General features: G+C 34.7%; 1 protein-coding gene across 12 annotated transcripts in view; it reads left to right on the plus strand.

Moving 5' to 3' along the window:
• Positions 1-15,883, plus strand: part of ZBTB20 (zinc finger and BTB domain containing 20) — a 790,532-nt gene that overhangs the window by 344,276 nt on the left and 430,373 nt on the right. The gene's annotated exons all lie outside the window — the stretch shown is intronic.

Genomic DNA, 15,883 nt, shown 5'->3' on the forward strand with positions numbered 1-15,883 from the left:
ATTTTCACAGATTTAAATTCATTATTTGCATCAAGAACCTGCTCAGACATTACCTTCTCTACTAAAATCACCTTAATTCCACCATCTATAATTAATTGTTTATTCTCTCATCTCCCACAACACATTATCTAGAACTCTTTTTATTGAAATTATTTTCAGACTTTTTCCATGATTTATTAGGCAGGCTATATTTGCACCCAACATTGCACTTACTTACTCAATTATTCATGCATTTTTTAAAAAAGAAAGTTATTATGGTTAAGGGAAAAAAATTTATACATGTATAAGCTTCAAAAATATTTTATGCTCTCTTAGAGCATTTATCCCCAGCACAGAGATCAGAGATCCATTGTCAGTATAATAATAGCCAGTTACCTCCACCTCAACATGCCCCTCCATTGGATAGAAACTGTGAGTCTTAGCTCTCACTTAAAATCATTAGCCTCCCCTATGGTAGTAGTTGTTATTAATTAACTAAGTCATTCATTCCATAAATATACCACTGAGCAACTACTGAGCAAAAGTGAGTGGGACAATTTTTGTCTTCAAGTAGATGTTCATATAATAACAAAAAAATGTATATATAAACAAATGATTACATAGCAGCAGGTTAAATGCTTTGAGACATGCATAAGATATTGTGGGAGCAAGGAGGTGGGGCATTTGCTTGCTGAAGAGTTAGCACCTTTATTTTCCTTTGTGAGTGTTTTCATGTTCTCCACATCAGAAGATATATGCATGCTGCCAAGCCTCTTCTGCTCCCCCACTTTCTCCTTTGCCTAGTGTATTAGTCTTTTCTCACAATAAAGACATGTGCAATACTGGGTAATTTATAAAGAAAAAGAGGCTTAATGGAAGCACAGTTCCATGTGGCTGGGGACTTCTCCCAATCATGGCAGAAGGTGAAAGGCACATCTTACATGGCAGCAGGGAAGAGAGAATGAAAGAGCCAAGCAAAAGGGCAAACCCCTTAAAAAATCATCAGATCTAGTGAGACTTACTCACTACCATGAGAACAGTATGGGGGAAACCTATGATTCAGTTATCTCCCACGGGGCCCCTCTCACAACATGTGGGAATTATGGAGCTACAGTTCAAGATGAGATTTGGGTGGGGACACAGCTAAACCATTTCATCTTGTAAGAGTCACTTCTCAGTTATCTTAAGCCAGAAATGGCTGTAACATTTTAGATTATTCCTCTTAAAAGGATGAGAATCCGTGTCTCAAACACATGTAAACAAACCAAACTAAAGCTTTTCCTAATATGATTACGTTAATCATACTGAAATAAAATATTGGCATGAATTAAGTTAGGCAGCCATTTGAAAGACAAAATGCCTTAACAAGTCCCATTAATGAGAAACACCTTATCTTTCCCCTGCAAAATGTTTAACAGGCTTGTACATATTAGAAGTAACAGCTAACATTTATTAATTACTATGTGCCAGTCCATGTCTAAAAGATTTATATGTAAAGTTATGGCATTCCATTCTCACAATTCTTGTAAATAGTCACTATTGTTATCCTAATTTTACTGGTGAGGAAACTGAAGCACAGAGATGAAAAATTTACCTAAGGTCAAGGATGGAACAAAATCAAGATTCAGTCCCAGGGAGTCTTATTCCACAGCCTACATTAAAAAACAAAAATTAGTTTTTATTTTTGTGAGTACATTATATATATATATATATATATATATATATGTATGTATATATATATATATGTATATATATATATATATGTATGTATATATATATATATATACCTTAGTATCAAGTCTTCAAATTAAAATTTGTCTTTATATGACTCTTAAAAATGTTTATGTTTTTTCTGTTTCTATAGAATAATATTTATTTTAAAATAGAGTTTAACAATGGTTGTTATGTTTCCTTCAACTTGCATATGCTGGGGAAGTGAGAGGTAATATATAGTATAAATGAATGAACAGTTAGCATATTGGTAATACAGAATATGTTTGTTTATTTATGGTAAGTCATGAGATTCCCTAGAGGTAAACCTGTTTAAATTGTTTATATGTTTATAATCTGAGTGATTCTTTAAAAAATGGATGCTACCAGCTTCGTACTATTTAAGCTAGTCTCCAGCAATGACATGGATGTCTGTTAGAGAATGCATCTCTGCTTAGTGCTCTGCACCAAAAAAAAGCTTTTCTGTTTTTCCTCCCGCTTCACCAACTTTGTACTTTTCCTTTTCTCCTTTTCTCTTCATGTAACAATTTTGTCTCAATGAAAAACTTAAAGTAGGCTTAATTAAAACACTCACATATTGTGTCTTCACCTGTAAAATGAAGGATTGGATTATATGATCATAAAAGTCCCTGTGGGAAGACCCCATGATCTACATGTTTGATGGAGATACCATTTTATTAAGAAAAAAAAATTATACAGTAATCTGTAATCAAGACATACAACATGACAGTCATTGATATAGAACATTTTTATTCAGGATTTACAGTCTGGTTTCATTCATTACAGATTTTTTAAAATTCACTAAAGTACTTCAAAGAAAAAAATTAACTTCATAGTTTTTGTGTATGTAATTTGCCTGTGTAGCGGGGACTGTATAAATCTACCCACTTTGAAGACCTAAGTGTATAATCAAGGGGTGTTTATTGGAAAATGTGTATTAAGTAACTGATAATGTGGGATTTTGATTAATTTATATCTTAGAAACATTATGACTAAGAAACTAGAGACAAGTCCTTATTGTTTTTTTTTTTTTTTTTTTTTTTTTTTTTTGGTCCTTATTCAATTGTAAGATACCTAAGTACATCTAATATCTTTCCAAATGTCCTTGACTCTTGATTTTAAAGTCCCATTTATCTCAACCATTTCTCTATCACAGCAAACTTTATCATTCTAAATCCATCCTCCTATATTTGTTATAGCATAGTACAGATTCAGGATCATAATTTGTGCTAAAAGACTAAAACAGTTAAGGTATTTTAAAAATTATTAGGATTTTTAAAAATTATTTTATATTTTATCTCTATAGCACTCAGTAATTTCTCACAAAGGTTACAAACTGAAATGAACTAATCTACACTTATCCTGGCCATCCATTCTCCTATTCAGTGAGTTCTATGTCAATTAGTTACTACTTAAGTTCGTACCAGGTGTGATAGAACTAAGAGAAGATAGTAACAGGAAAAGCATGTTCTCAACCTTCTAGGAACTCAGAAATAGGTAAGATAGTGATAAATGGTGAGATACAGGTGAGATCATGATGAATGTTAACAATTGACTCTTAGGTTGTTGGAAGGGTTCATAAACAAGTAAAGAATACCTATACTTAAATGACACTATGAAAATCTACATAGATGTTTTAATAGAAAAGATATGCATCCTGTTCTTCTAAAGATAAGTTATGTGTACATAGTATTAAAGCAAATAAATTAAGGAGACAAGGAGAATATGAAGGTGGAATTCATATCGATTGCTTAGTGCCTCAGATAGTGGAACTCGATGGCCTCTGAAGTCTGGAGATTTGAACTGCCTTGGATCCCCCTAGTAGTATTAGGAAATTGAAAAGGCAGCACATTGAGATTCTAATTTTTCATGTTTCTTTCAAATGAAGCTGTATGGAGATAACTATTAGAATTTCTTTAGCCTCCTGGTACTTCAAATGCCTTGCGATATCTTTCTTTTGGTACAGTAGTTGTGTTAATCATCAGTTATTTTTTTTAATTTTATTAAAAAATAGAGTGTACTTCCAGTATTTAAACCTACTGCCAGTGAATGCTCTGTGTTAATATGGAAGTAGAAAAAAATAAATGACTATTACCATCTTTGACATGTTCTGTCACTGGACTATTTTCTCCAAAAGAGGGATTCTATCCCTAGTAGCTTTTCAAAGGTACTAAAGAATACAGCCAGCATTTCTACTTGATTTTCTCAGTTCTTCTCATTTGCCGATTGATCTAGAATCTCTTTAAACTTTCCATAACTTTATTTCTCCATCTTTGTCAGTGGTCTACATCTGCTAGTGTTGATTATGAAGATTAATAGTTTGATTGTTGAAAAGCCAAATAGCTAAGAAGAATCATGGAGCTCAGGTGTATTTTTAGTTTTTTATCAATAATGCAGGTGCCAAGTGTTATTAATGATGAACTAGAGAAAGGGATAAACTGGGTTGTTTGGTCACAGTAATTTTACTATTGGACTTTTCCAGATTTAAGTTATTGTTTTATGTTTGTATATATTTTTTAATTTGTTTTGTTTTGAGACGGAGTTTTGCTCTTGTTGCCCAGGATGGAGTGCAGTGGCACGCTCTCTGCTCACTGCCACCTACACCTCCCAGGTTCAAGTGATTCTTCTGCCTCAGCCTCCTGAGTAGCTGAGTTTACTGGCATGAGCAACCACACCCAGCTATTTTTATTTTTAATAGAAATGGGGTTTCACCATGTTGACCAGACTGGTCTGGAACTCCTGAACTCAAGTAATCCGCCCACCTCCCAAAGTGCTGGGATTACAGGCATGAAACACTACACCCAGACAAGTTATTGTTTTAATATATCTATTTAAGTAATCTTGGGTTTAGGCACCAAATTATCTTTGCTACCTAAACAGATTTTAAAATAGATGTTCCTTTGAATAGCTAAAGGAAAGTTACCTCAAGTGAATATAGAGGAACTTCATTTTTATAAAATAGTATATATGTGCCAAATCAAATGTCACTAAAGTTTAATGATACTGATAATTGATTTAGGAGAGAAATGGCTGGTAATACATTATATGTAAGCATTAATTTAAATGGAAAATATGATATATTGTCCTACTTCATAAAAATGCAAACCAGCATTAGAAATTTAGAACATTTACATTCATAATCTGTTTAATCTTCTGTTGAATGCCCTTGTGCACTCTCTTTGCCCTGTTTATTTTAGTTACCTACTTTCTATAAATTATAAGTGCCCTTAATAATTCAAATATCTCCAGAGAGAATTTTGTCTTCAAGGATTGGCACCCTGTTTTCCACTGTGCCTTCAACCTGAGACTGGTGATTTCACAAATGCTCTGAACAATGGAGTTTTGAAATAGTTACCATCTGTATTAGTTTCCTGTGGCTGCTGTAACAAACTACTACAAGCCTCGTGTTAAAACATCAGAAATCTATTCTCTCACAGTTCTGGAAGCCAAAAGTCCAAAATCATTATCACTGGGCCAAAAACAAGATGTCAGCAGGGTTGCATTCCTTCTGGATGCTCTAGGGGAGAATCCTTTTCTTTGCCTTTTCCAGCTTTTGCTGACCACCACCATTTTTTGGCTTGTGGCCACATTGCTACAACCTCAGCTTCTGTAGTCACATTAACTTTGCCTCTTCTGTCTATGTGGAATCTTCCTTTTACAAGGATACGTAGAATTGTAGTTAGGGTCCATCTAGATAATCCAGGATAAGCTCCATATGTCAAAATACTTAATTTTTTTATATCTGCAAAGTCTTTTTTGTCATTTAAATTAATATTCAGACTCTAAGAGTTAGAAATGGACAGATTTTGAGATGCCATTATTCAGCCTACCATACCATCTTTACCTTTGTTCCTGCTCTCCATTTCTCCCTTATTCTCCCTTCTCCTTTCCACTAGCACTGCCAGCCAGGCCAAGAACAAACAAGAGATGTCCAAAGGCTTCACTTTCCTGTCCACATTTTGTACTTTACGTTAAAAAAAAAAAAAAAAAAAAAAAAAAAAAAAAAAAAAAAAAGCTGGAGGAGTAACATGGCAGATCCAGGCGTCAGGACTTCACAGGGTTGGAGAAAACTGGGTCTTTGATCAATGGTCTGCAGATTTGTAGATTTTACATAATTTTCATCCTAATCCTAAAGATGCTCTACTTGAACAGACCCAGTTCTGCTTTCCTCAGTGTTAACTTTCCTCCATCATTGTGCCTAAGGCAAGAAGAACCCAATGACTCAATCACATGTCAACTCCCTGTCACACTCCATTCGGGAAAACCGGGTACCATAGCAGTGGGTCTTGAGTATTTATTCTTAAACTACATAATGAAGAGGGACATTGCAGAAAGGTGGCTGTGGGGAAAACATCTGGAAGAAATAAATTTCCTAGGATCAAAGGGCTCCGTGTGCAGCCCAGAGGGTCCTCAGGGTGCTCCTCAGAGCAAACAAACAGTTCTCTTGATGAGTCACTGAAATTTTTTTCTGCCAAAAGCCCACATGTGTTGCAAGATCTCAAGGAAAAGAGGTGGAGTAAGGAAAAAGAACAAAAAGAAGGCAACAGAAGTGATTTTTAAAAATTTTAACCATATGAATAAAAGAAATCTCAACGTGATTACATCTTTTAATATATCCACCATCCTCAATATTCTGTCACGTATATTGCCCCAGAGTAAAGTTAAGTATAAGATAAAATATTTTTAAAAACACAAAAAACAAGTGGGCAAAAGGAAGGATCTTGGGGAAGAATACAACATTCTGGCCCAACTTTCTTTTTTTTTTTTTTTTGCTCTAACACATGAAAATTGGTAAAGGATGGTGAATCCCAGGACTGTGTCCCAAACCCTAGCCAGTGGCATTTGACGGAGGGAAAAAAAGTTACTTATGAATCAGTACAGCCATGCTTTGTTCTGCATGAGTGTTTTAATAGAGCGAGTGTAATATAAGGATCAGGTGGGCTCGTGGGAATGGAACAAAAGGTTTTGTAAAATTAAAGCAAAATAATTATAGCTCTAGGTGCAAAGCAAGCATACTCCAGCAGTTGATAGCAAGGACCTGCTCAGAATAGAGAAGGGAGGGAGCATGCTGGAAGTTTTTTCTTTTCTTTTCTTTTCTTTTTTTATTCACTAACAAAGGCTTTTAATAGGTAACAGTTGTAAAGCATCTTTGAGAGTAATTAATGCACCCACACAAAAATTTATTAAAATGAAAATTTAAGGAATTGTCTAAAGTGAATTAATTAACAAAAAAAAGAACATCATGCCTTTCTTATTTTTTAAAGAAGGAGAGAAGGTTAAGCAAAGCAGATTTTTGTGAGATTGTATTTTTTAATGTTCCTGGTTTATTTAGTATCTGAATAGCCCTTAAAAAAGAGAGTTGGTGGGATTTATTATCCACCCCCTTCAGAAATACTAAATGGGGACAGACATAAAATGGGGATTAATTTGCTATACATGAGCCTCAAAGCGTCTTGAAATTATGGTATCTCCTTACAAAATGACCAAAGTTTTTAATAAGTTTACAGGGACCTCTAGGAAGCAGAATGTGGTAGTCAAAGGAAAGGAAGGTATGCACATTTTCTTATGTAATTGTTTCCACCCTGCAGTGCCCTTACCCAGGTCATTGGAGCTATCCCTCCATGTGTAGCCTTCATGGAAGACGAAAAGGAAGCTTCAAAGTGTGGTATTAGTGATTTTAAGCTCAGTATATTTTCTATCTTAACAGAAAAATAAAATTAACTTCATTTACCCTGTTTCTATAAGAATTTTAAATCATTATATTGGTTTTTCCATTTTTTTATTATTTCATACTGTGATATAATTATAAAGTAGAATATATGGAACCTGCTGAGAACTTACCTTTACTGTGAAAATTATTTCTAGTTGATTGCAAATGTATTTGTTTTCAGCATGTTGTTGGTAGCTATACCTCAAAACATGTTAGGTTCTGAACTTGAGTAAATTTTCAAAGGCTAAGTTTTCTAAACCTTCCATGCCGAAAATCATTGAAAATAACTGCCTTTCTGCCAATATTCTTTTGTTCTGTTAAGACCAGAAGCTAGCTGTGTAAAAAATATGAATAAGAAAGAAAATTCATTTTAGAAGATAAATTTTTGAAACTAGCTTTGGTGATAACATATAAAAATAAATAATTATAGTTTTTGAAGATAATTTCCTTTAAATGTGTAATTATGAGACAACTTGTATAGTAGGAAAAGTTATCCCAGTAGGCATATGATCTGTGAATTTTGGATACATTTGCCTGGACTTTCTTTCTATTCTTTTCATTGTTTCTTAAATGTTCATTATTTTCATGACTTTATAATGTTTCAAGGTCTTTTCAGATTTTTCCTATTGAAGAGAGTGGATTTAGTTGGTTTGAGTAATGTTGCACTATTAGTATAGTATTCTTGTCTGTGAGAAAGAGCACATTTGCGAAGCTCCTTGATAAGAATAATTTTCACTTAAGTAGACATACACTCCCAATGTTCTTTTTCATTTAGTCCCTTGGTATTACACTTTCTCTGAGAATATGACTAAAAGAAGGAACATCGGGGAAAAATGTATTTATAGTATTAAGAACTTTCTTGTTTTCATAATAATGGTTCCTGTCCCAATTCTTTATGATTTTAAACGAATGTGTCTATTGACCTTTGGACTTGGATGGTATGTCGGAAAATATATTCATTTTCTATTGCTGCTGTAACAACCACAAAGTTAGCAGCTTATGACAACACAAATTTTTGCAGATCAGAAGTTTAGATTGGCTCTACCAGTTTCTCTGCTATAGGCTTTTTACAAGGCCATAGTCAAGATGTCGGCTAGATTCTTAAGGGGAGACTTTGAACAAAAATCCACTTTCATGCTCATTCAGTTCCTTTTGGTTGCGGAACTAAGATCTCCATTTTGTTGCTAGCAGCTTGGAGCCATCTTTAGCTCCTTGCATGTATGATGTCCCTATATCTCAGAGCCAGCAACAGCACCTTGAATCATTATCACACTTGGCATCTTTCAAATTTCCCTTTCTACCACACCTTTTTTTCAGTTCCAGCCAAAAAGTTGTCTGCTTTTAAGGTGACTAGACTGGGCCAGCTTGGATAATCTAGGATACTCTCCTTATTTTAGTGTTAACAACCTTCGTTATGTTTACAGAGTCACTTTTCCATGTAAAATAACATTTTGCCATGTACCAGAGATTCTGGGGCTTTAGGCAGTGGGCATTTTGGGGTACAATTATTGTGCCTTCCACAGATGAATTCTTAAACAATGAGTCATCACCTACCTCCATTACACATTTCTAGAGTACTCTGAGTATTCTAGTGTTTTTGGTCTAGAAGTAGAAGATTTACTATGAATACTCACGAAAACTATTAGTAGATTTTCTTCTAAACACTGTTATTAGATTTTTAAATATGTATCTTATGGAACTTGGTAAAGAGTATTTATTTTCTGTTTGATAAACAGAATAACTAGGGTCCAGGGAAAACCAAGTTGACCATTAGGGCCTGAGGTAAACCAGAAGTTTTCTGGTTTATGGCAGTGGTTTTGTTTATCTTAATCCTTTTAATCACTACAAAGCATACTAAAAACAGAGAGAGAACCCACCTGGGAAAAGGTGTAAGCCCAAATCAAGAGAATCAGAAATGGGATTATTACTTTTTTTATTTTTTATTTTATTTTACTGAGGTGGAGTCTCACTCTGTTGCCAGGCTGGGGTGCAGTGATGTGATCTCTGCTCACTGCAACTTTCACCTCCCAGCTTCAAGTTAATCTCCTGCCTCAGCCTCTCGGGTAGCTGGAACTACAGGTGTGCACCACCATGCCTGGTTAATTTTTTTGTATTTTTAAAAGAGACGAGGTTTCACCATGTTGGCCAGGCTGGTCACAAACTCCTGACCTCAGGTGATCCACCTGCTTTGGCCTCCAAAAGGGGGGATTACTCAAAGTAATATTGATTGATGATTCACATGGAGGGCTGACGTAAGTGCAGGAATCCAATTTAAATAAGGACTTCAGTTTAAGCTGAAATTGAAGAGAAAAGTTCTAATACTTTCTAACACCAGAAATAAATAAATGATAAGGTCAAAGGAAGGACCACGAAAGTTAAAAGGAAACGTGGACAAAGAGGGATAAGGAAGAGGAACTGGAGATAAATTTCATCTACACTTTGGAATTTTGTTCAGGGTTGTTTCTGGTATTTTGGATGGAAGGGTTGCTTTAGACATTAAGAGAGAAATATAGTACAGGTAAATCCACAAGGTTATAATTTCTGTTATATCATTTTCTTAAGGAAGCATTGAGCTCATCCCAGCAATATGCCATCTTGTATATTTTCATATTAGGCTATGTATTTCAGAGATAAAAACAGGAACTAAAGTTTTCCAGTAAGAAGATTACTTTCCTAAGTTAAAGCAGGAAAGATAAAGGCAATAAGTTTGTAAATATTTTTTTTCCTCTAATTACAACAGAAACCTGAATATATACTTATAAATTTTAAGTCAGTTTTTAGTTATTTAGTAAATCTAATTAAGTAATCACAAATCAACTAACAAAAAATAGTTGAAGTCAGATATATGTGTATTTATATTTTTTTCTCAAAGTATGTTTTATTATGCTATACATGTAGCATTTGGGGGTTTTTTGAGCATTTAAATCAACTAATTTTTTATTTAGTTTTTTTGTCATTTATTTGCATTTTAAGAAAAAATAAATCTATTCCTCAGTTAAGTCAACATTTAAGTAATAGAAATGAAAAAAAAATAGAGGAGTTCTGAGAAATATGTCATTGTATAACAGAAGTCATATATGGGCTGACTCATAATTGCAAAGTAAAATCTCTGCAAAAGTCCTTAACAAGTGCATGTCTTTCATATTTAAAATACAGGTTGAGCATTTATAATCCAAAAATCCAAAATCTGAAGTGTTTTGAACATCAACATGGTGCAGAAAGGAAATGTTCATTGGAGTATTTTAGATTTCAGACTCTTGGATTCGGGGTACTCAACTGGGAATATATATTGCAAATTCTCCAAACTCTGAAGAAAGTTTAAACTCCTAAATACTTATGCTCCCAAATATTTCACATAAGGGATATTTGAGCTATAATTAAAATATTATGCTTAATTTCCAAAATTTATCACTGTATGATACAATAAACTTCACTGCTTGCCTTTTATGAAAATGAAGGTAACATACAGATAAGAATGGATTACAAATTTCTAAACCATGGTACTTTTTTCTACTCACTTAACAACCAAAAGTTGCTCCAGCAAGAACATAACAATTGGCATTTACTAAGTGCTTATAATATATTACTACATGAAGTGGATTCTTTTTCTTTTCTATAAGTTATTGGGATACAGGTGGTATTTGGTTACGTTAAAAAATAAGTTATTTTTTTGTTGTTGTTTTGAGATGGAGTTTTGCTCTTCTTGCCCAGGTTGGAGTGCAATGGCACAATTTCGGCTCACTGCAACCATCACCTCTTGGGTTCAAGTGATTCTCCTGCTTCACTATCTTGAGTAGGTGGGATTACAGACACCCACCACGATGCCTGGCTAATTTTTTATATTTTTAGTAGAGATGGGGTTTTTCCATGTTGGCCAGGCTGGTCTTCAACTCCTAACCTCAGGTGATCTACATGAGTAAGTTCTTTAGCGGTGATTCGTGAGATTTTGGTGTACCCATTACCTGAGCAGTATACGCTGCACCGTATTTGTAGTCTTCCATCCCTTGCCTCACTCCCAGTCTTCCCTCCAAGACCCCAAAGTCCATTGCATCATTCTTTTTGTTTGTCTGTTTTTTATTTTTTGAAGTTGAGTCTCACTCTGTTGCCCAGGCTGAAGTGCAGTGTCATGATCTCAGCTCACAGCAGCCTCCACCTCCCAGGTTCAAGTGATACTCCTGCTTCAGCCTCTGGAGCAGCTAGTATTATAGGTGCACACCACCATGCCCAGCTAATTTTGGTATTTTTGTAGAGACAAGGTTTTACCATGTTGGCCAGACCGGTCTCAAACTCCTGACCTCAAGTGATCCACCCACCTCGTCTTCCCAAAGTGCTGGGATTACAGGAATGAGCCACCATGCCTGGCCCATTGCATCATTCCTATGCCTTTGTATCCTCATAGCTTAGCTCCCACATATCAGTGAGAACATATGATATTTGGTTTTCCATTTCTGAGTTACTTCACTTAGAATAATAGTCTCCAGTCTCATCCAGGTCACTGCAAATGCTATTCATTCTTCTTTGTGGCTGTGTAGTATTCCATCATATATATGATATGGAGACATATATATGATGGAATATATATATATTTATATAAATCTATTCATATATATATATATATATATATATATATATATATATATATTACAGTTTCTGTATCCACTCATTTGGGTTGGTTCCATGATTTTGCAATTGTGAATCATGCTGCTATAATATGTAGCATTTTGTGGTTTTGATTTCTAAGTGATTTGTCAGCTTGTGCTGCTACAAAATGCGTGATTAACAATAAAACATAGGCTTAAATCAACAGTATTGTTTTTCTAACAAAATGAGTAAGCATACACTAGTCCCCACACATGTAGACACATACTACATGCAAACATGCATCCATAACATACGCAGTATACATTCAAATATATCTATCTGCACCTGTTTTAAAGCTACTACACTTTCTGTTTTACTGTGTGCCAAAATAAAATTTTATTGTGAAAGAATACATGCTATGGGTATAAACTCATTTGAGGGTGTATGGTACTGTCCTCATTTCCAAAATAAGACAACACAGGTGCCTAAACAAGCTATGTGTCATGATCACTTTCTGAGTACTGTGTAGCATAGTAGCAAAATTACTGGGTATCAGAACCTATGAGTTCTAGCCTCTGCTCTGCCACATGTTAGATTTGTGATATTAAGAATGTCATTTAATCATTTGTAGTCTCTGTTTCCTCACTTATGAAAAAGGGATAATGATATCTCTCCTATTTACTTTCCAGAGTTTGTATTCACATTAGATGAACTAAATATACTTTAAGGCATTTGAAGATTATGAATTACCATGTGAAACTTTATGTTTTAAAGAAATATAAACAATTCCTATTACTACAGTTAAGGCGTGGTCTGTGTTCTCTAATTTATATAGTCTAGTTGAAATGTTGAAATCAGTTTATTATGATTTATTTACTTTGTTGTGTCTGTTGCAGCGTCTCCTTGTAATTTCCTATATGTCTGAGAAGTTGATAATCACAATATTAAGTAGTGTTGGGTTTCAGTGTTATTGTATGTATTAGAGCTAATGTTCAAAATCAGGATAGTATTAGATATTAGTGCACTATCAAGGACAGTTAACAGGGAGGAATATGGAAATAATGATTAAAAACATGAAGAATTGCTGTAATACTGTATATCTTGCTGTATAATTTTCTCTATTATTATCAATTAAATAGTTATTGGTCAAGCTACAATTATTCTTGATCTAAATTCCAGAAGCAATGAAGAGCAAGAAGCTTAAGGGTTGCCTTGGAGAGAAGGAACACCTTTTTATTTTTAATGTGTTTGGGTTTTTTTGTTTTTTGTTTTTTGGTTTTTTTTTTTTTGAGACGGAGTTTTGCTCTTGTTACCCAGGCTGGAGTGCAATGGCACGATCTCGGCTCACCGCAACCTCCGCCTCCTGGGTTCAGGCAATTCTCCTGCCTCAGCCTCCTGAGTAGCTGGGATTACAGACATGCGCCACCATGCCCAGCTAATTTTTTGTATTTTTAGTAGAGACGGGGTTTCACCATGTTGACCAGGATGGTCTCGATCTCTCGACCTCGTGATCCACCCGCCTCGGCCTCCCAAAGTGCTGGGATTACAGGCTTGAGCCACCGTACCCGGTCCTGTGCATTTGGTTTTTATAGTTGATTTCTTTAGTATCTCATTTCCATTTCTTGAAATCCCTATCCCCACCCATTTATTATGGTTTGGTCCAGATTCTAGAGCCAGTAGTTTTCATGTTAAGCTAATGGATAATTAGGTGGTACAGGCATGAATTTCAGAGTTTATATAAGCCCTTTTAAAATGTATTCAAATAATACTTTATATTTCTGTCTCCCGCCACCCCTTGGAGAGAAGGTTGATAACTCTCATTTATTCTCAGAGGAGCACATGAGATTAAAAACTCTTGGGCCTGTTGAGTTAGAGATATTGATACCAAAGTCAACATGAGCTGGAGAAAGAAATGTTCCTTTTTTACCCTTTTTCCCAACTATCTCACTTGTGTCCCAGACATTTCGGTTGGGGGTGGGAAGCAGAGAAGGAAGATTAGAGGACCAACCAGTGGGAAAAGGATGAGAAAATATCTCTATAATGGCTTTTCCTTTCTTTTTCCTTTCCTGCTTTCTTGCTTTTTTACTTACTTTTTTTTGTCTTTTATACCTGCCTCCTTTCTCTTTCCTTCCTCCCTTCCTTCCTTTCTCCCTCACTTCTTTCATCTGTCCTTCCATCTTTCCTTCCTTCATTTCTCCTTCTTCCTTTTTCTTTTCAATATTTCTCTTCATAGGATAAAATTTAAGCCAGCGTTCTTTTAATTAAGGGCCCATTTATTTTAGTGCTGTGACATACTCCTTTTCTCATCTGCTTCTCATCACCCTTTCCATTGATGCTGATTTTATTCATTTTATTGCCATCCCAGTTTTGAGAATATCCTACTCTGTTTTGCAGAAGTATTAGTGTTCTGCAGAAGTACTAGTGCCCTACAGAAGTTGTTTCTGTATTAGAAAATGCATAGAAATCAGTGGGGACAAAAGTAGTGTCTATGCGAAACCTATTCCTTATTTTCATTTTTAACATTTTGGGTCCCTACTTGAGTATCATCATCTAATCCAAAATTTTTCCAGTTAATAAAATAAAACGACTGATTTATGAATTATTTAACATAGAAAAATAGGTAAAATTAACCTGTAATTCTTATATTTAGTGATATAATTCAGTTACTTTAGGTACGTGGACAAGGTCATCTCCATACTATGGAGAATTGAAAAAGAACTTGGGGTACATTTTAAACATCTTGAACAAGAACATCCTATTACTGTAAAGAGGGAATAGCTCTCTTCATTCATTTTTTCATTTCATCCAAGTATTTTTGTACCATTGTTTATTTTCTTTAGAGACAATGCATTTTGGAAAAAAAGAAAAAGGCGATTGAGTTATCATGGATTTCTGTTGTCAGTTTAAAATGTTGCAAAACAGAGTTTTTTTGTAGGGTTTGAATTTTCTGGTTGGATTGACTTGGCTGTCAAAAAGTCAAGTAGATCTAACTCTACCCAGATTAAACTGATAATTAGCTGAAATAAAGTGTTCAGAAAAATTAGTAGGGGTAGAGTTTTAAAGCTATTTAACACAGCAAACAAACTTCATAGAGCTATTCTATGTTTTGTTTTGTTTTTAACTTCTCCAGGGAACACATTGTATAAAGCTATAACTTCCTGTTCCATGAAGTATTTCTTCCTTGACCTACCTCCCATAACAGCTTAGCTTCTATACACATACACACACAAAAGTTTCCATCCCACTATTGAATCCTTTTAAAGAAAAATCAAAGTACAGTCTCTTATTCACACAAAAGCATTAAGAGCACCTGTTTTAAAGATTAGAGCTTAATTCTTGCACTAGATGTTTTCAACTTCTTATTTAAATATGGGAATGCTACTGTTTCTTGTCTTTCTTTCATGTCTATAGGCTTTTTATCAGTCTCTGCACCCATTTCAGACTGGTATCACTCTAAATACCAGCTAGCCTTCTCATATTCCCTCTCCTGTTGTTTTTGCCCCTACCTTCTCTTACTTTTGCTTTGTTCAGTCCTCTTATGTTTCCCCAGCATTCTAAATACTTAGAATTCTCTTTAACTTCTCCTGGATGAATGCCTTTTAATTTTGATGTAGATTCAAACCCCATTTATTAACAATTTTCTTCTAAGTAGACAGCCTGTTCTTTACCAAGAAATTCTCTTTGTAACTGTTTCGTCCTTATTAGGCTGTGTATTTTAAACAAACAAATAAAAATAAGTTCATATTTTTTTTCCTTCTTAGTCAAAATGCTTCGTGGAGGATTGGGACTCTTTCTTTGATGTGTTCTGTAGAGTACGTATCAGTTTGTCTTTTTAGTAAAGATGGCAACATCTCATTGGATTAGGAAAAATTGAAAACCATA

This window comes from Saimiri boliviensis, chromosome 8 (genome assembly GCF_048565385.1).
Source record: "Saimiri boliviensis isolate mSaiBol1 chromosome 8, mSaiBol1.pri, whole genome shotgun sequence".
Lineage (NCBI taxonomy): Eukaryota > Metazoa > Chordata > Mammalia > Primates > Cebidae > Saimiri > Saimiri boliviensis.